Raw genomic sequence first — 19,983 nt, 5'->3', positions numbered from 1 at the left:
GAATGATCAGGCTGCCCCAGGTGTGTCTGCGAAGGTGTTTTCGGCATTTGAGTCACTCGGCTGGGCAGGGAGGATCTGCCCTCTATGGGGGCTGGCACCGTCCAATCAGCTGGTGGCCTGGATGGAATGAAAAGCTGGAAGAAGGGCGAATCCTGGCTCTCTGTCCCAGAGGTGGGACGTCCTTCTTCTCCTGCAGTCAGATGTCACAACTCTGGGTTCTCTGGCCTTTAGACTCTGGGACTCATACCAGTGGTCCCCAGGGTCTTTGGCCTGGGGCTGAGAATGACCCCACTGGCTTCCCTGGTTCCGAGGCCTTCAGACTTGGCTGAGCCACACTCCTGGCTCCCCTGGGTCTCCAGCTTACAGATGGCCTGTAGTGGGACTCAGCCTCCATAACCGAGCAAGCCAGTTCCCCTGACCCATCCCTTCTCATCTGTCTCTCCCTCTCGATCCTATGGGTTTTGTGTCTCCGGAGAATCCTGGCTAATGCAGTTATGGGCGCCTTAAGAATCTGGTGGAGAGGAGGCTGGAGCTGGAAGGCCAGAGAGATGGCGGTTCATATCCCTGACCTGCCAGTTGGGATGGACGCTGGTGGCATCTCCAAGGTGGCGTGGGTAGGCTTCGGTAACTAGTTGAATGTGGGGTGTAGAGACGGGTGAAGAACTGCAGGTGCCTCAGGTTCCCAGCTAGTTTGGGAGTCATCGTGAGTGATGACCTACAGGCTAGGGGAGTAGGTCCATGGAGGTGCTTTGAACCTGTCCCAAGTCGAAGTGGTCCGAGTGGACATGTCTGGCAACTGGGCTCAACGCTCAAGCAATCCTCCCACCTCAGCCCCCCTAGTAGCTGGGACTATCGGAGCACACCACCACCTCCAGCTAATTTTTAAATTTCTCACAGAGACGGGATCTCCCTATGTTGTCCGGACTGGTCTCAAACTCCTGGGCTCAAGCAATCCTCCCAAAGTGCTAGGATTATGGGCATGAGCCACATGAGCTCACCCTCTGCCGCTTGGGTGCCGCTGCCCTATCCTGGCTTAGAAAGCTCTGGCCATTCCCTAGGCTGCACCTGCCTCCTATGCCCAGACCCATCTGGCATTGTCTTCCCTACAGGGGCCTCTCCCACCTCTCCCTCTCGTCCTTGTGGCCCATATGCCCCCTCAGGAGAGTCCCTCTCCGCCCTTGTAGCCTCAGTCACTGTCACCTGTATTCTGCTGACCCTGTTTCACACTCTTCATGCTGCCTGGTCCCGCCTCGGCTGGCCCGTTCCCACCGGCTGGCCCACACCCCTCTCGCTTCACTTTCCAAAACCGGGTCCCCTCACACCTCCCCTCTTCCCAGGGGTGTCCCCTTCAGCAGGTAGCCCTGCCATCCGTGGTCCACCCTGTCACACAGACACATGCACCCTCAACCATGCCAGGGACAGCTGCTGTTGTGGGCAGCCCAGTGACCTGTGCGCTCCAGGAGGGCAGGACCCGGCCACGTGGCCGTTGTTCACTGCTGAGTCCCCAGTAGTTAGGTCCACAGTAGGTTCTTGGATACCTGTTGGATGAAGGAGTAACGGGAAGACTGGTGGCATATTGGATCCTAGCAGGGTCTGGGAGAGCTTGATGTGGGCCCGGGGTATGGGTTCTGGGGGTGGGGACTCCCCGTCACGGAGCTGGACTGCCAGGTGTTCTGTTCTCAGACGAGACTTCCTTCCATGCCCCCGTGGGAGGTCAGGAACTCTGAACAAGCCTCCATTCTCAGGAGTGGTTAGTGGACCACTTGTCATTCTTGCTTTCGTTCAGACATTTGCCGAGCACCTACTGTATGCAGCCAGTCTGCTGGGGCCGTGGATAAAAAGAATGAGGAAGCTTTCATTGTCTAGTGGGTGAGACAGGCCCATCTCTGCTGATGATAGTGCTCAGGGCATCAGAGGACACCGGTGGCGGGGGTGGCCAGGTTGGAAAGGCAGGAAGGGTGCTGGTGTGTGGCCGAAATGAGCGCAGAGAGGCAGGAGGGCCCACAGACCTGGGGACATTTGTGCAACTGCAAGTAACGTGGGAGAGGGGTTTGTGCTTTAGGGAACGAAGACGTGTTGGGGACACAGCAGTGGTTTTTGAGAATCAGTCAGCAGGCTGGGTCCCAGCTGTGCTCCTACAGCAGGAGGGACCAAGACGTGGGGGCTCCTAGAAGGTGAGCCTTGCCCTTGATCCCTCAGGGCAGGGACTGAGGGCATCTCGGACGATTGCCTGTTACTATCAACCACCTTCATTGTTTTGGGTGTGTCGAGGGATGGCGGAGCCCGGGGCCTTCCTAGCCGCGTCCTGCGGCAGTCGACTTTTTCGCTCTACGGTTTTCACCACGGAGAGCCTTTGGAGCACAGCAGAGCTGGGGTGGGAGGGATACCAGTTTTCCTTTGTGATGCCCAGCCTGGAGGAGGTGGAGACGGATGGAGTGGAGGGGGCTGTGGGAGGTACATGGGCTGGGGTCCGTCTATAGTGGGGTTAGTGACAATAGCCACCAACCGGATGTGGCATATCTGAGCACGCTTCCAGGTGCTGTGCATGCATGAAGTCATTCATTCGTCATAGCATCAGTGATACCTATAGGGTAGGTACTACCCATTTTACAGATTAAAAAAACTAGGATGGCTCCGGGCCTCCCAGCCACCCAGGGGAAGAGCTGGGAGCTGAGCCCCAGCAACCTGGCTCCCAGTCTTACTCTTCACCACCATTCCCTGCCACAAAGAAGGAGCGAGGAAGAAATGAGCCATCTGAGAGACAGGTCAACAGAGCGGATGTCACTGTGGCTGGGTGAATAGGATGCAGGGGCTGCTGAGAGTCGGAGGTGGTCCCAGGTACATGGGGATGGGTGTCTGAGCTAAATGGAGAGAAAGTCGAGTCAGCTGCAAGATGTCCTGGATATGCAGATGTGCTCTGTGATATTGGCTAATTAGGGTGTCTTTTTTCTTTTTCTTTTTCTTTCTTATTTTCTTTGAGATGGAATCTCGCCCTGTCATTCAGGCTAGGGTGCAGTGGCACAGTCTCAGCTCACTGCAGCCTCCACCTCCCGGGTTCCAGTGATTCTCCCACCCTAGCCTCCTCGGTAGCTGGGATTACAGGCACCCGCCACCACGCCTGGCTAATTTTTGTATTTTTAGTAGAGACAGGGTTTCACTGTGTTGGCCAGGCTGGCCTCAAACTCCTGAGGTGATCTGCCCACCTCGGCCTCCCAAAGTGCTGGGACTACAGGCGTGAGCCACTGTGCCCAGTTGTCTTTTTTCAATTGAGGTGAAATTCACATCGTATAAAACGAGCCATTTTAAAGTGAACAGTTCAGTGGCGTTTAGTACATTCGCAGTGTTGTGCAACTATCCCCTCTGTCTAGTTCCAAAACATCTTCATCCCCCCAGAGGGAAACCCCATCCACATCAGGCGTCACCTCCCATCCTCCCTCCCCAACCCCTGGGAACCGATCTGTATTCTGACTCAACGGATTTGACTCTGTGCTGGACAGTTCATATAAACAGAACCATACATTGCGTGGCCTTCTGCATCTGACTTGTGGCTAATTAAGTTTTGCACAGAAGATTGAAGCGTTTCCTAAGTGGAAGCTGGATTTCCCGTCCTGGCTCAGTTGTAGAGGCCACGTGAAGGTGGGATGGAAGAGTTGGATCCAAACAGCTTGTCTAAGAGGTTGGCTGGGAAACACGACCACCTGTCTTTTTCTCCATATCCCTCGTCACCAGAGACTCAGCCACTATCCTCTTGGCAGCCAGTGATCTTGTTACTTATTTATATTTTTCCTCATTGATCTATTAAAAATGCCACCTGTTGTCAGTTCCCTTCTGAAGCCCATCAGCCGTTCCCATTGCTCTTACGGTGAACTTGCAAATCCGTGACGTGGTCTTTGGGGTGCGTGCGGCCCCTCCTAGGCTTACCCCGCGCCACTCCCTCCTCGCCATGGTCCACCTCGACTGTGATGCCAGAGGTATCCCCATGGGGACTGATCCTGAGGCTGGGGATCTGCAACTCATGGCGCTCCTCCTCCTGGGGGGCAGGAACTGTTTCCAGGATTAGTTGCTGACAGGGTTGCAATTTGGTGCCACTTCCAAATCCTGTTAACCTGTCTGGGACCAGAACTTCAGCTTTAGCAAGTTGCTTTCTTAATTCCTTTCCTTCCGGTTTTCCAATACATATCAGGCGCCGAAGGGGGTGGACTGTTTCATTTGACAGAGAGTGTGACAGAAGTGTGCTTAGGAGCTTCCTGCCTGTGCTCTTGGGGCAGTGATGCAGTTGCGCTGACTGGTGGCACCTAGCAAGGGGGCTGTTTGCCCTGGGCCCACCCTTGGCAGGGTCATGGGCACTCCAGCAGTAGGTGCTGCATAACCAGGGCCCCCTGGAGCCACGGTGCACTGACTGTGGGTTGGGGGACAGTTTGCAGAAAGGAGACGGGTGGGGTTGCCCCAGGCACGAGAGGAAACCTAAGCTGTCATCATCTGAGGGGCCTTCGACTCCCAACAACTTGTTCCTGCCTCTGGGAACTGGCGTTTAGTTTAGGGTGTCTCAGATCCCATCTGCTGTGAGTGTGATCCTGCCGGAGATAGCCTTCACATGTGTTGATTGAATGTGTGCCATGAGCCAGGCTCTATGCTTGCCACTATAGATGGGTTTTTAACCCCTAAACAATCCTGTGAGTTAGATGTTACCTCCCAGTTTATAGGTGAGGAAGAAGGACTTTTCTTTAGAAAGGTGTTCTGCATCGAAGGAGGTGGCACGGCTCCCCGGATGCTGGAAGGTGGGCCTGTTTTTCTACTCTGACAGTGGAACGTGCCAGTCCTGTTGACTGGGCACCTGCTGTTGCCAAGCACAGCTAGGGAGGTGTGTGATGCACCTCCAGGCCCCTGAGAGCCTGTGGCCCAGCAGGTGCATGCAGGAAACATGAACTCCCTGCCAGGAGCTGCGCTGGCACCAGTTTTGCGTGGGTACAGAGGGCCTCCTGGGACTGTCAGGAGGGTTTGTTCTAGGCTGGGGGGTTTCATAGTAGGGGACCAGGAGACTGGCTGCCATGAGGAGGACCGGGAGAAGGCTGCAGAGCTGTGTAGCAGGGAGGGCACCGAATGCCAGGCCCAGGGGTCATCAGTGGGCATGGGGTGTCCTTGCACTTCCACACCATTCACCTCCAAAGTTGTTCCTGAGATGTGCAGATAAGCTAGACTCCCCCTTCAGTTCCTTTGTGCTCCCCTGCAGAGAGAGAGAGAGAGAGTGTGTGTGTGTGTGTGTGTGTGTGTGTGTGTGTGTGTGTGTCAGGTTCTCTCTCTGTCACCCAGGCTGGAGTGCAGTGGTACAGTCACAGCTTAATGAAGCCTCGAACTCCTGAGCTCAAGCAATCTTCTCACCTCAGCATCCTGAGTAGCTGGGATTATAGGTACATGTCACAATACCTGGCTAATTTTTTAAAGTTTTTGTAGAGATTGGGTCTTGCCATGCTGCCCAGGCTCTCCCTTGCATTTAAAACGTGGTAATCAGGCTGGGCACAGTGGCTCACACCTGTAATCCCAGTACTGTGGGAGGCCGAGACGGGTGGATCACCCAAGGTCAGGAGTTCGAGACCAGCCTGACCAACATGGTGAAACCCCGCCTCTACTAAAAATACAAAAATTAGCTGGGCATGGTGGTGCAGGCCTGTAATCCCACTACTTGGGAGGCTGAAGCAGGAGAATTGCTTGAACCCAGGAGATAGAGGTTGCAGTGAGCCAAGATCGTGTCATTGCACTCCAGCCTGGGCAATAGAGTGAGACTCTGTCTCAAATGGATAGGATAGGATAGGATAGGATAGGATAGGATAGGATAGGATAGGATAGAATAGAAGTAACTGGGGACCCTGGCCAGTCTCCCTTGGGAGACCCAATTGAACTTCCTGGTCCTTTTGTTTGGCTGTTCCTGGGGCTCTTATCTGTCTTCTTGGGAGTTTGGCTGTAGGTCCTGGGCTTCTGGCTGGGGTAGTTTTGCCTGCTGCCCAGAAGCTCTCCTCAGGTAGGGGATGGTGAGGGGCCTGTGATGATGCCCCTGCACCTGCCCTGGGAAGGCCGCAGAGTCTAGGCCCATCTGTGATGATGCCTCTGCACCTGCCCTGGGAAGGCCGCAGAGTCTAGGGACCATCTGTGATGATGCCTACGCACCTGCCCTGGGAAGGCCGCAGAGTCTAGGGGCCATGCTGGTGGGACTTGCCTCTTGGGTTGATCCCAGGAAGCCTCATGCAAACTCAGGATTAAGCACAGGACTCAGACCACAGTGGTTTTTGTGAGGGGCAAGGCATCTCATGTGAGTTTCTTGGGGCGCCTTCCTGGATTTCTAAGGGATGAGCTCCTGGATAGATCAAGAAGACCTGAGGAGCTGGGCACAGTAGCTCATGCCTGTAGTTCCAGCACTTTGGGAGGCTGGGGCAGGCAGATCAGTTGAGGCCAGGAGTTCATGACCAGCCTGGGCAACATGGTGAAACCCTGTCTGTACTAAAAATACAGAAAAATTAGCTGGATGTGATGGTGCATGCCTGTGATCCCAGCTACTCTGGAGGCTGAGGCAGGAGGATCACTTGAGTTTGGGAGGTCAAGGCTGCAGTGAGTTGTGATCGTACCACTGCACTCCAGCCTGGGCAATGGGAGTCAGACCTTGTCTTAAAAAAAAAAAAAAAAAAAGATCTGGGCAGCAGAACCTTGTCATCTCCTTCCTCTGCAGATGGGGGTCGGGGGAGATGAGTGTTTCTCCTGTCTGAGGGTCTTCTCATTTGGAGATTTGAAGAAAGCACTAATGGGAAAGGTCGCCTTACATTTGTGAAGCTTGGGGACGTCATCCTAAGGGGGCCACAGCATGCTTAATTTATTCTAATTCCATAATATATAAATTATATGTAAATGTCAGGGTTCTTCTAAAAGCAGTTCGCCATCTTTGGAAAAATGGAATGTTCAAAAAGATAAATATTTTTCCCCCTTCTTCTAGTTGCATCCTATCGGGCCAACTTTGAGCTGTTCGGTGTGAACAGACCCTTTCTTCCCCCACCTCTAGCCTCCCAGGCTCCCTGAAAGCCAAGTCCTCACCCCCACACCACTCTCAGGGGTGTCTAGACAGCGCGGGATAAAGGTTTTTTTTTTTTAAATGCCTTCATCATTCAGCCGGTATTCCCTGAATGCCCGCTCTGTCCTGGCTGTCACAGTGCCTACGCCGAGAGAGCCATGCCCAGACAGGGCCGACTCAGGAGGCTGCGTCCGAGCCGAGTCCTGACCCATGACTGGGGTTTCTTTCTCCCCCTTGATGGGTCTCAGTGCGGCTGAGGTTTTGCTTTGCTGTCCGCATTTATGGAGATTTTTAGAATGGAAAATTTCAAACACAGGGCAGAGTAGAGCGACTGGCATCCTGAACCCCACACCCACACCACCCAGCACCAATAATGTTCACTCGTCTCTTCACCACACACAGGACATCTTCCTTCTGGAAAGACCGATTGGGCTTAGAAATAGCATCAAAGTCCTGGAAAAGGGTCAGACTTGAACCAACCCTGGAGCCAGAGCAGTCTCACTCTTACCTCTTGGCTTTATTTTTTTATTTATTTTTTTTTGTGTGGGGCAGAGGAGCACTCTGTAGAAGATTTAACTCCGCTGCTTCTGGAAAACGGCAGGAGTAGATTCGGGTCAGCACCCAGGATGTTTCTGCCAGGGTTTGCCGAGTGGTAGACGTGAAACGTGGCTTTATCCACCACGTTTTGTGTGTTTGGGATGGGACCTCTATTTTCTCCCTGGAAAGGTGGGTTTGGTGCATCCCCAGGGGGTATGAATTTTCTTGGTGGCACTGAGCCCTGTTTCATCCTCTGCCAGATGAAATAGCTATGCTCAGACAAAGCAAGAAAATGGGACTTTTTCTCTCCTTAAGCCAGTGGCTAAGTATTGAGATACAGGAGCCTTCACGCAGATGACGTTTTTGTCTTGGTGTAACCGTTGGCCCTGCCTGCCTCTTGTCGCCCAGGCTGGAGTGCAGTGGCGTGATCATAGCTCACTGCCCCTCGAACTCCTCAAGTGATCCTCCCTCCTCAGCCTCCTGAGTAGCTGGGACGACAGACACACGCCACCATGCTTGGCTAATTTTTATTTTATTTTAATTAATTAACTTTTTTTTCGAGGCAGAATCTCACTCTGTCACCCAGGCTGCAGTGCAGTGGCGTGATCTCGGCCCACTGCAACCTCCGCCTCCCAGGTTCAAGCAATTCTCCTATTTTATTTTTTAGAGCCGAGGTCTCACTGTGTTGCTCAGGTTGGTCTCGAACCCTTCCTGGACTCGAGCAGTCTTCCCAACTTGGCCTTCCAAAGCTCTGGGATTACAGGCACAAGCCACTGTGCCCGGTCTCTCTGGTTTTTTATGAGACAAAGCAGGGAGTCCCTGACCTTCCTGAATATTGTAGGCAGTAAGCGCTAACACAAGGTTCTTTCATAACAGCCCTGTGGAGGAATTATGCACACGCCATGCAGTTCACCTGTTGTAAGTGTACACATTGATGATTATTAGTGCACACATATGGTCAGGCAGCCATGGACGCCGTCCTAGAATTCATTTCTTCTTCCTACCTCAGCATGCTCTGCGGGCGGAGACTGGGGGAGGGCCGCATTCTCCCAAGTTTCCTGAGTGCTGCTGGTAACACAGTCAGGTGCCGGCTCGGAGTTTTGCTGGACGAGCAGCTCATGAGCTGAATTTTGCAATGATCAGACGATCGTGCATGGACTCATCTCATTAAATTGGCGCGGTTTTGGTTTTCTTTGGGTTTCATTATTATTATTGTTAATTGATTTTTTCAACCTGGTCAGTCTTATTGCAAGAGGGTCGCAGTTTTGGAAGGCGCCTAGGGAAGGCTGCCTGGTTGGAGTTTGGAACTGTGTGGAAGGAGTGGAGGTGAGGTGGCCAGAGGCAGTGCGTGCCGATTGTCCAAAGCCAGGCCCAAGGCCATGTGTCCCTCACAGACACACCTTTTCCCACCGGCTTTAGAACAAGACCAGTTTGCTTGATGTTTACTGAGTGCTTGCTCTGTGCCTGGCACTGTTCTGGGCACTACCCACACATTAACTTATCGACTGCTGCACAGAACCCTGTGTAATGGGGATTACTGTGCCCATTTTACAGATAGGAAAACCAAAGTTTAAAAAAGTCAAGGCTGGGCACAGTGGCTCACGCCTGTAATCCCAGCACTTTGGGAGGCTGAGGCGGGTGGATCATCTGAAGTCAGGAGTTCGGGACCAGCCTGACCAACATGATGAAACCCTGTCTCTACTAAAAAAATGCAAAAATTTAGCCAGACGTAATCCCAGCTACTTGGGAGACTGAGGCAGGAGAATCGCTTGGCCCTGGGAGGCAGAGGCTGCAGTGAGCCAAGGTCGCACCACTGCACTCCAACCTGGGCGACAGATTGAGACTCCATCTCAAAAAAAAAAAAAAAAAAAAAGTGAACAAGACAACTGGAAAATACCCCCAAATGCCCACCTGACATTTTCAGCGTCTCTGCTGGGCGGGGAGTAGATCTGGCCATGCCCCACTAAATCCTTCCTCCCTCCCACCCCCAAGTATACAAGGCAACTCTCTGACTTGGAAAGCTGGAGGACTGCCTGTTCGGCAGTCATCTATCCTGGTACGTTCCTGATGGGAAGACGGGCACCGGGCTGCCTGCTTGTGGGCATCTAGACCCCGACTGCCCACACACCTTCTGCAGACCCAAAGGGCTGAGATCTACACAACGAGGCCGTTCATCACCAAATGGAGAGAGAGGCAGGTTAGCGAAAGGAAGAGCAAGACCCCAAATATTTGCCTCTGCTCTTCATCTAGTAAATCACACGAAGAATTGCAGAAAGTAGCAGCCTCATCCCTGAGTTTCCCTGGGCCAGACTGGGGCATAGGTCTTCTTACATCGTCTTGTTTTTCTCCAGGAAGAATCAGCCTTGAGTGTCAGACTTGAATTACTTATTCCCAAGGGACACTTCCTGTGGCCATTTCTAGTGGCAAGTGTCTGAGATTGTGCCCCTAAATAAAAGTAGGGTTTTAAATTGGGTCACAAACTCACATGCCCCCAGGGGTCGGGAAGGAGGCACAAATGAGGGAGGCAGCCAGCAGGAGACTCCAGGGCAGGGAGAGGACTGCGGCAAAGGGGAACAGCATGTCCTGCACACAGGAGTGGCCTGTCTTACCTGGGGGAGTGGAGTCCTTGGCTCTCTAGTATCCCCTTTGAAGTCAAGAGTCCAGACTTTTTAAAATGTTGGCAGATAATGCAGTGGAATTTTTGTTTGTTTGTTTTTAAAGACACAGCATTGCACTGGTTTAAAATACAACGTCTGTGGGATGAATCTCCCCTCTGTAGAGGTGAGGAGGGCGAGGCTGAGAAGCTCAATGGTGCTGGGACAAGAGCTGTAGCTGCCAGCACCGGGCCTGGCCCTCTGCCTGCCTCCCCATGCCGCATCACGGGCAAAGCAGTAGGGCTGGGAACCAACTCAGCAGATTCCACTGTGACAAGAGACCCCATACTAGCTCCAAGGGACACAGCCCTGTGCCAGTCTCACCCGCCCACCTTCGCTCTCCCGCAGGAGGGCATCTCAGCAGCAGCCAGGACTTTGTGGCTGTCTTTTGGGTGCCAGGCACAAAGCATCTTGTGTCATTGTCTCTTGCAGTCTTTACAGCGCAATACACACACCTTGTGGTTTCTGCTCTCCCCGTTTTAGAGATGAGGAAACCGAGACCTGGAGAGGCCCGAGTCACATGACGGGGTGGGAGTTGAATGTGAATGTGACTCCTGAGCTACAGCTTCTAACCATCGAGTGAAGAACACTCTGAGGCCCACGGGGAGATGTGCATGGCACCCTCGGCCTGATGCCAGTGACCTTGCCCTCCACCTGTGGGATGCAGCCTCGCTTCGACCCTCTACCAGGGCATCACGTGCAACGAAGAACACTTGAGTCGGGAGTTGGTGGGGGGCCTCAGGAGCACAGGCAGCCCCACCTACGGAGGGACCGCACTGCTCACAAGGTTGCTGACTAATTCTCTTTGCAAACGGTTCAGTTTCACATGCTTGAGTTTCCAGTAACTATGTGGGTGGATTTGTTTCATTTAAGGGGAAAACAAAACAAAACAAAACATGGAGTTTTCTTTCCCAAGAAGAGGGCTCGCCAATTACGGGTTTCACGCGTGCGGCTCCGGGCATCCTGGTGCAGTTCTGCAGCCAGCGGGGCCTCTTGGCAGACGGGCTCGGAGGTGGAAATTGCTTAGTCATTTGCAAGCCGGGACCAGGTGCCCAAGGTCAGGGAGGTGGTGGGGACGCAGCGGCACAGTGGTCTCCGGGTCCTGCTGAGGGAACCACGGTGGTCCTGTGTTCTTCCTGACTCAGCCTTGCCCTGGGCTGGCAGGGGGCGGGGACCTGGGCGAAGAGGAAGGTGCCAGGTCAGACAGCTGGCCTCCCTGACCCTGGGGCTCCGGCACCCCCAAGAGACCTGGCCTGGGAAGGAGACCCTCCCTGTGGGCGAGTCTCCTGCTTCGGGTGAGTTGGAGATGGGGGTGTCGTTTGGCATGCTAGACTGTGCTAGGGCAGAGGTGAGAGACAGCCCCTGGGGGACAAGGGAGGGGCATGTGTGCACTTGTATTTATGTGTGTGCATATGTGCTTGTGTGTGTGTCTGTGTGTGTGTCCCCACACAGGCTCAACCAGGTGGTACCGGTACTCACCAAGCAGAGCAGACTTTGATGGGCACAAGGGCAGGGTCCTAGGGGGCTGCTGCTGGGCCAGGCATCACCCCTTGAGGTGCTAGATAGTGAGGAGGTGGGGGCTGATCAAAGCGGGTTCAGGGGCTGCCATTTATGAAAGGCTGGTAGCGTTTTGCTACCTTGGAGCCCACCTGTTCCTGCCACCTCGGGGCACAGGCGCAGGCGGTCAGCCGTGACTCCCGGATTCCTGTGGGGTGGCACAGGCCTTTGTCAGGACCGTGGCTGCTTCTCCAGAGGAGACCGCCCCAGAAGCGGCATTGGGTCTAGGTCCGGGGGCCGAAGCAGCTTCGAGCCCAGCTTGAGAGGTGGCTGGCCTTCCGCCTCAGTACTCCCTGCTCCTATTACCTGGCCGGGCCGTGTGACCTCTCTGAGCTTCAGTTTCCATCTGTGAAACGGGGCTATAAGAGTGACCCCGGGTGGAGGGAGCTGCCTCATGCTCTCTTTCTGGTCGCAGAGATCCCAGGCCTGTGGCAGGGCCGGGCCTCACCTCGGATGCACCTTCCTCCTTCCAAGTGGAAACACACTGGAATTTAGAATCCTTAACCTGGCCTGTGAGGGTTTGCTTCCTGTGCTCTTGGGAAGGAAAGAGAGAACTCTCAAATAATATATTATTCTAGGCAGAGGGTGATAAAGGTGATCAGAGGCCGGCAACGTTCTGGCCTTGGGGATCAGGGTTTACTCTCAGCAGGTGAATCTGGGAAGGCTTCCTGGAGGAGGTGATGCTGAAACTGGGCCTTAGGATGTAGAAGCACTGGAGAGGGAGGAGGAAGGGAAGAAGGGAGTAAATGTCACTGGTGGAAGGTGGCACGTGTGTGCAAAACCACTGGGAGTTTTGATGATAGCCGGTATATAGTAAGTGCTTGAAAAAAGTCATCGCCAGAATCGATCCGACTCCAGGATTTGGTTTAGGTATCTGGAAGAAGGGGTGTGGGGCGTGTGGTAGAGATTTTCAGACCACCAGGTGAGAACAGACAGGTTTTTTGTTTGTTTTTGAGACAGGGTCTTGCTTTGTCACCCAGGCTGGGGACAAAGCTCACTGCAGCTTCTGCCTCCCAGGCTGGGGATCCTCACACCTCAGCCTCTTGAGTAGCTGGGACCACAGGTACGCACTACCATGTCTATATATATATATACACACACACACACACACGCACATATATATATATTTATATTTTGTATTTTGTATTTTTTGTAGAGTTGGGGTTTCACCATGTTGCCAGGCTGGTCTCAAACTCCTGAGCTGAAGCAGTCCACCCTCCTTGGCCTCCCAAAGTGCTGGGATTACAGGTGTGAGTCACCAAGCCTGGCCAGAAAAGACAGTTTCAGAGCCTTATGTAGGTGATTTCCGGTGGTGAGGGAATCAAATTTTTTTTTTTTTGAGCCCCTTAGATTGGCTGGTTGCTTCGGTGGGAGTTTCTTGCTTCGTTGGCCCCCCATTCGCTCCTCAAGTTTGTTAAGGGCCCCTGTGTGCCAGGCTCAGCCCAAGCATCTGTGGAGCCAGAGGAAGCTGGGTGGACAGTCACAGGTTTGGTGACGCACCAGGTGGGGAGAGGAAGCAGCTGCGCTCATTCCCCTTTCCGGGCAGGTTGGGGAAACCTAGCGATTGTTTTGGGAAGCTGCAGCTTGGGGAGAGATGACGTTTCCTGTGGCCCAGTGAGGGTGGGGCCCTGGGGTCTGGGCTGACAGTGGGCAGTGGGGGAAGGTGGGTGTGGGCACCTGGAGGCCCATGATGCCCCCAGATCCTCCACCAGGGATGCAGCCAGCAGCAGAACAGTGACAGGTCCTCCGCCCGCTTGGGTCTCTGCCCACCCACGCCTCCCTTGCTGGTCGTCCTCTCCGGCCTCTGCTTCCTTGCTTTCTTGGCTGACAGTGTAGGACCCTGCCTGAGGCACAGCATTTCCAGGCTGCCTTGGGGACAGACAGGGAATGGGGACAGCGTCCTGTCCTATCGCCCATGAAGCCCCCCTGCCATGTTCCTCTTTGTCCCCAAGGCCACCCTCCTTCCTCCACTCCCACGTTTCCAGCATCCAGGGAAGACCCTGAGTTTGGAATCTGGCTTCCGACCCAGATCCTGGACAAGTTACTCAGCGTCTTTGAGCCTTGGTTTCCACATCTGTAAGAACGGGCGTGAGACTTACCTTGCGGAATCATGCAGATTGACCAAAGCTAGACTGTGTGGCCAGTGCCTCAGTGGCAGCTGTTTCTACCATTTAGAGGATTGTTCTTCTATCCATTCAGCAATTCGGGCAGCTCACTCAGATCAGGGCCTCTGTCAGGCTCTGGACATACAGCAGGACAGGGGTCCCTGTCTCCAAGGACTCACTGCATGTAGTGGGGGACAGTCACATGAGCTGGTGATTGTAACACAGGGTGACAAAAGAGGAATCCAGCCTGGGGTGTCCTGCAGTGAGTCCTAAAGACGAGGTAGGGCCGGGTGCAGTGGCTCACACCTGTAATCCCAGTACTTTGGGAGGCTGAGGCGGGCACATCACCTGAGGTCAGGAGTTCAAGACCAGCCTGGGCAACATGGCAAAACCTTTCTTTACTAAAAATACAAAAAAATTAGCCAGGCGTGGTGGCGCACACCTGTAATCCCAGCTACTCCAGAGGCTGAGGCGGGAGAATCGCTTGAACCTGGGAGGAGGCAGAGGTTGCAGTGAGCCAAGATCATACCACTACACTCTAGCCTGGGCAACAGAGTGAGACTCCATCTCAAAAAAAAAAAAAAAAAAAACCCAAAACAACAGCAACAACAACAAAAGAGGAGGTAGGACCTGGGAAGTGGGGGGACCAGGGGGGTGGCACAGGGAGGGCACCAAGGCAGGCAGCATTGTGGGCTGCAGGTCAGTGTGTGGACACGTGTGCGCTGCCTTGGCTGTGGCATGTTACTCACCAAGGTGGGGAACACACCCAGCCTTCGAGGGTCAGGTGCTTTGCTTCTCCTCCCTCCTCCGTCCTCCCTCCTCCCTCCTCCGTCCTCCCTCCTCCCTCCTCCTCCCTCCTGTAGGATCTCGAAGTACAAGGGTGGGAGGAGGCCCCGAGGCCCTGCTGTCCCCGTGCCCTCCTTGTGGGACTCCTGGGCCCTGTGCTCCCCGCTGAAGTTGAGTGGAGGAGGCAGGGAGCGCTTAGGTCAGGCCCTCCGGCCTGCGTGTGCCGTGTCTTATGGTGGCTGATGTTCTGTACCAGGCTGCTATTCCGTTCTGGCTGATGCAGAGGATGCTGCGGGAGGCCAAGCCTGCTCATCTGGCCTGGCCAGATCTGCGACGCAGAGCAGCCCCCAAAGGTCCGCTCCAGTGAAGGGAGGGGACTACAGGGAAGTTGGCCTGGGGTGGCGGGTGACTGGTTCCATGAGTCTTTGGGTGAGCCCTCACATCCACACCTGCTGTTTCTGTGGCCGCTGGAGCTGCTGGCCCAGCCACTCTCCACCTGGCTTCAGGTGGGAGGCAGCCTCCCTGCCTATCCAGCCCCAGACCTCCTGGGAGGACCATAGCTGGCTCCTGAGCTGGCCACCTGCAGGCCTGATCCCCGGGGTCAGAGGCAGGACCCTCACCTTCTCAGAGGGGTGGAGGGGAGTCTGTGCTTCGAACTCACTGGGCCAGGTGTGTGTGCAGCTGCACTCACCTGCTCAGGGCAGGCCGCCAGGGACCCCAGGTGCCCAGGCTTCTGCTTCTCACCGGCCCCACCACCCACTGTAGTTTCTATTTGTCGTCCTCCTAAATTTGCATGGCAGAAACTTCCTTCTACAAATATTTGCGGAGCACCCACTGTGTGCCAAGCATTGTTCTAGGCAGGGGGTTGCAGCTCGACCAAGACAGACTGCAGGGCGGTCATCAGCCATTATTGCCTCTTGGACCAGGACTGTCCTCTGTGTCTGTGTCACCCCCCCCACCCCAGCCAGATGGCTGAAAGCTCCTGGGGACTTTGCTCCTTTCACCTTTCCTCCCCCTGCCCTGCCCCAGGTGTGTGCAGATAGGGGGTAGCCCCATCTCCCCCATTTGATTGGGAGGCCTCTCGAGGGCTGGGAGAAGCCATTTCCCTTGGCGTTCCACAGCACGCTGCTACTGGGATGTTTTGTATATAGTGGCCTCGCTCCGTGCATCTAAGTTATTCCTTGATAGACAGAGGAAGCAAGTAGCCCTCTCTTCCATTTTACGAGTATTTGGAGCAATGGAGCGGGAGAAACTGACTTGCCCCAAATCTCTGATCCTTTTCTAGACGTTGCCCTATCCTGGTGACTTAGGGTCGTGACCGCACCCTGGGCTCGCCTCTCTCGGCTCTGACTGGCTACGACCTTCCTTTTGAAGGTACCTGGAGGGTGGCTCTGTGTTTCTTGCTTCCTGGTGGGGGATTTTTATTTTATGTCACTGGTGGTTTGGAAGCCACAATGTCCTGTACCAGGTTTAGCAGGATGGAGTTAGAGTGAGCTCTGGCCATGAAACGCTGGCCTGATGGGGAGGGGCCAACCCCCCCAACCCCCCCCAGGCCCCAGTGGAAGGCCCCCCTCCCCTGCTTAAAATGCTCCTGAGTCCCTGGCTGCCACTCTCCAGGCCAAGGCAGTGGGAGTTGCTCTGTGGGGGATTCTGGCTGGAAAAGGCAGCCGTGTAATTACAGGTACTGGAAATAGTCCTGTTTCCCTTTCAGCCTTTTCCTCCTTCCCCTCCCCCCAAAAGAAAACAACAACCAAAAAATCCCCCAAAAACACAAAGCTGGAAAAAGCTCTTAAACTTTCTTAGTTTAGTCTGCAGAGGCGTCTCAGGCGGTGGGCCTTAAACATTTACATTCTTTGGGCTTAGCTGACTCTTTCAAGCGTCGAGTTTCTGGGTTGATGGCACATCCAGGATGAAGCAAGAACTCCTTACGGAGAAAGCAAGTGTGTGTGGTGGAGCTCTAGACGGCCCGATGGCAGGGGGTGGGCGCCGAGCTCCAGGGCCCATTCTTGGGAGACAGCGGATCCTGTGTGATTTTACGAAACTTGTCCTGACCTGTTATTCATCACCTTGGTGCCTGATAGGGAAGTGTCTCCGCAGTTCTGTTCTCCAGACCTTTACTGAACACTTACTGTGTGCCAGGGATTCCGCTCAGAACACGGAAGAGGGCGTGTGAGAGGCTGATGAGTCAGTGAGGGAGACAGATGCATGGGCAACTTGCTAATGCTATATTTCATCACATCTGAGACCTGTCGACCGTGAGCTTCACCTTTTAAAAAAAAAGAAAATAGTGCTGATTGTCACTGTCATGTGCCCTTGACTCCAGGACCAGGCTGATGGCAGAGATCTTAAGATGTGAATCACATGACTCTGAGTCGCTGGGGGAGGAGGACTCTGAGAGGCTGGGAGACTGGCCGGGGCACTGCAGAGCTCACGGGAGAGGCTCTTCAGTGGCACAAGTATCTCGGGTGGTGCGTTATGGGCAGAGTGGGGCTGGGGAATGTGACAGCAGCAAGATTCATACCCGTAGGTGCCGTTGAGGAGTGATCCTGCTCTGGGCTCTCCAGTCACCTATAACCCTGCAGGGGACAACCACAATGTCTGTTTCACAGATGGACCACAACCATCCCCAGGTGGTGTGTACCTGGGAATCGCACTGGGCAGGTGATGTAAATATGTGCGCTCCTGAGCACCCATCCCAAATAAGGGGCTTGAATAGTTCTTTATTAACGACCCACATTCCCGGGACTTAGCTCCTGGTGATCAAGGCTGGCTCCCTCTTTGTCTTGGACTCATCTCTGTGGCTTCTCTTTAATCAGCACTTAAAAATGCAGCAGGCTGAGTAGTGTACCGGCATCGTCTCCTCTAATCCCCACATCATCCCAGTGAGACAGGGCTGTTAACCTCAGTTCGCAGGTGGGGAAACAGAGGTTCAGAAAGTCTCTCAGGTTATAGCCGGGTCAGGGCAGAGCTGGGGTTAGAACCAGGGTTGTCAGCTCCAAAGTCCATGCCTAGCTCTAATTTTTGCATGTTTCAGCAGATTCTCTTTGGTTATTCCTGTCCCGAAAGGCGCCTGCTCACCTGCGCGATCTGTCACCTACTGGGCTCTTGGCCAGAGGCATTTAAAGCCCTAATCTGATGGTTAATTGAGGAGGGATGGCAATCGTGATGAGGGCTCAGGGTTCGTAGCTGATGAGTTTTCTTTCAAGCCCCTGAGAAGTGGCATCGTTGCGGACAGAGGTGGGAGGTGGGCTGGGGAGAAATCTTGGGCCAGATTCTGGGGAGACCGGGACCACCTGCAGGTTCCACTGTGACTGGAATGTTCTGGAGGCTGAGGAGAGCCAGCACCCAAGGTGGCAGGTGTCGGAGAGGGACGGTGACTCGGAGGTTGGGTCTTGCTCTGGCAGGTCTGATGGTCAGCGGGGGCAGGCAGCCCTGACGTGGAGGGAAGCGCCGTTAGGTCACCAGACACCTCGAGCCCGCACCCACCCCACCCGCCCGTACACTCTTCTCAGCCCCTTTCTTTTGTTGTCTGGCTGCGTCAGACGTCTGGGCTCGCAAGGAGGTTCCTGAATGGGCCTTGGAAATAGGTCACTCCCTTCCCGTGCCGCCAGCACTGACCCAGATGTGACCTTCCCCACAGTGACAGTGTCTGGCTGTCACTCTTTGATGCCAGTGGTGGACGGGCCAGGCGGTCGCCCCTCCCCAGCTCCGGCCTTCGCGGACTTTGCCACCTCTGCAACCGCCTGCCGGACATTCCTTCCCGCTGCCATGTTGGAGAGGGGTATCCACAGGGCCTCTGTCCCCGCACTCAGCCTTTTTGCTCTCATGAAGTACCCTGGCTGGGCTGGTGGCTTTGAGTGTCTGGATGAAACATTCTAGTTCCCGCTGAGCCGAGGGGGGCTGTGGCTCCACTGGGCCCCTCTCTGGCCCCAGCCCCTTGGTGGGGCACTCAGCAGTGGATGTGCCCTCCGTGGAGTCGCTGGGGACTTTCCACATCTCCCCCTGGCTGGCTGTGGAGCCTCCCTCAGGGCCCGTTGGCAGAGATCTCAGGGGATCTCAGAGATCTCAGAGGGTGCTCAGCCTGGCGCTGGGTACCAAGGCTGACCTTGAAGGTCAGAAGTCAGCGGTGGACTGTGCTGCCCTCATGGAGGCCCGGAGCCCTGTCCACAGGCAGGGACTTCATTGAAGCTCAGTGTTTAATCTTTGTGGAATCCAGATGTGAACGAAGCGGAGAAGGGAGAATGGCAGACGCGCCTCCCTGCATGGAGATGGTCTCGAACACATGGCTGCCCGTGCATCTCCAGGCACCGAGAGCCCATGTTGGGCAGATTCTGGGGATTTGGCCTTTGGAGGTCCCCCAGGTGGCTGGTCCTCCAGGCCTCAGTGAGACAGTGCCATTTTGCTGCCAGTTTCCAGGGTGATGAGGAATACATTTCTTCTGCTGTTGCCCATGGACGGCAGGGGCTGCGCCATGTGGTACCTTGGAACCAGGGCCTTCTCCCATCCCTTCCTCTTGGATCCGCCCTCTCGGTGGCCCATGGGAAATTCAGGGGGTCTTTTCCTGCAGGAAGGAGAGCCAGGGTGCAGACCCGGAGGAGGTGGGCCGCTTGCGGGTGACTACCCAAAGCTCTCCTTCACAGCCCAAACTCGGGCTGCGGAACCCTCCTCGGGCCAGCCTGGTTGCTCTGAGCCTGATTGCTCCGTCACGGCCCCACCTTTTTTCCTAGGTTTTTCAGTCCGTATCTTTTTTGTGTGTGCCAAAGTGGGGAACCATATTTCTGGTAGATAATCTCGTATTTTTCTCCTCCGGCAAGTGGGCGCCTCTGACGTGGCTGGAATGGGCCCTGGCGGGAGGGACTTTGTCTTTATCACCATGTGGAGCCGGCACGTAGTGGGACTCACAGCTCTTCATGGTATGGATGAATCGTGCTCCGATTAGCCGTTGGTGGTGTGCCATCTGCGGCTCTGCTCTGGTGAGTTCCGCTGCTGTCCTGTGGCTCAGCACGTGGTAGGTCCTCAGTGAGGCTGTGATGAGCGTGGGGGCGTCTGGTGCCTGGGTGCACGTCCCTGGCTGTCCTCCACGGTGTCTGTCTGTGCCCAGCCTCTGGAGGGTCGGCTCGGAGGGCCGTGGGCCCAGGACTCGGTGTGTCTGACGAGGAAACCAGCTTGGGTGGGGAGGGGGAGTCAAGACAAAAGCCTGGTTGTGCCCTCGGAGAAAACCCAAACCTGGGTTTCCCTGAGGCTGAAACTGCCAGTGGCCGGCCTGTCTTGTTCCTATAAAGGGCACTTT

The 19,983-nt window shown here is 54.9% G+C and overlaps 1 protein-coding gene across 4 annotated transcripts in view; it reads left to right on the top strand.

Annotated features, from left to right (window-relative positions):
• The window catches only part of LOC105479077 (splA/ryanodine receptor domain and SOCS box containing 1), a 75,045-nt gene that overhangs the window by 11,129 nt on the left and 43,933 nt on the right, over positions 1-19,983 (top strand). Inside the window, exon 1 of one of the 4 annotated variants that reach the window (XM_011736886.3) lies at positions 2,482-11,032. The exons of 2 other annotated variants lie outside the window; for them this stretch is intronic. The gene's annotated coding sequence lies outside the window, so the exon portion shown is untranslated. Of the gene's footprint in view, positions 1-2,481; positions 11,033-11,297; positions 11,541-19,983 lie in introns of those variants that run through there. One more of the 4 variants, XM_011736880.3, reaches the window with a different exon arrangement.

This window comes from Macaca nemestrina, chromosome 1 (genome assembly GCF_043159975.1).
Source record: "Macaca nemestrina isolate mMacNem1 chromosome 1, mMacNem.hap1, whole genome shotgun sequence".
In the NCBI taxonomy this organism is placed as follows: domain Eukaryota; kingdom Metazoa; phylum Chordata; class Mammalia; order Primates; family Cercopithecidae; genus Macaca; species Macaca nemestrina.
The sequence above is the reverse complement of the archived record's forward strand: the minus strand, read 5'-3'. Positions and strand labels throughout refer to the sequence as shown.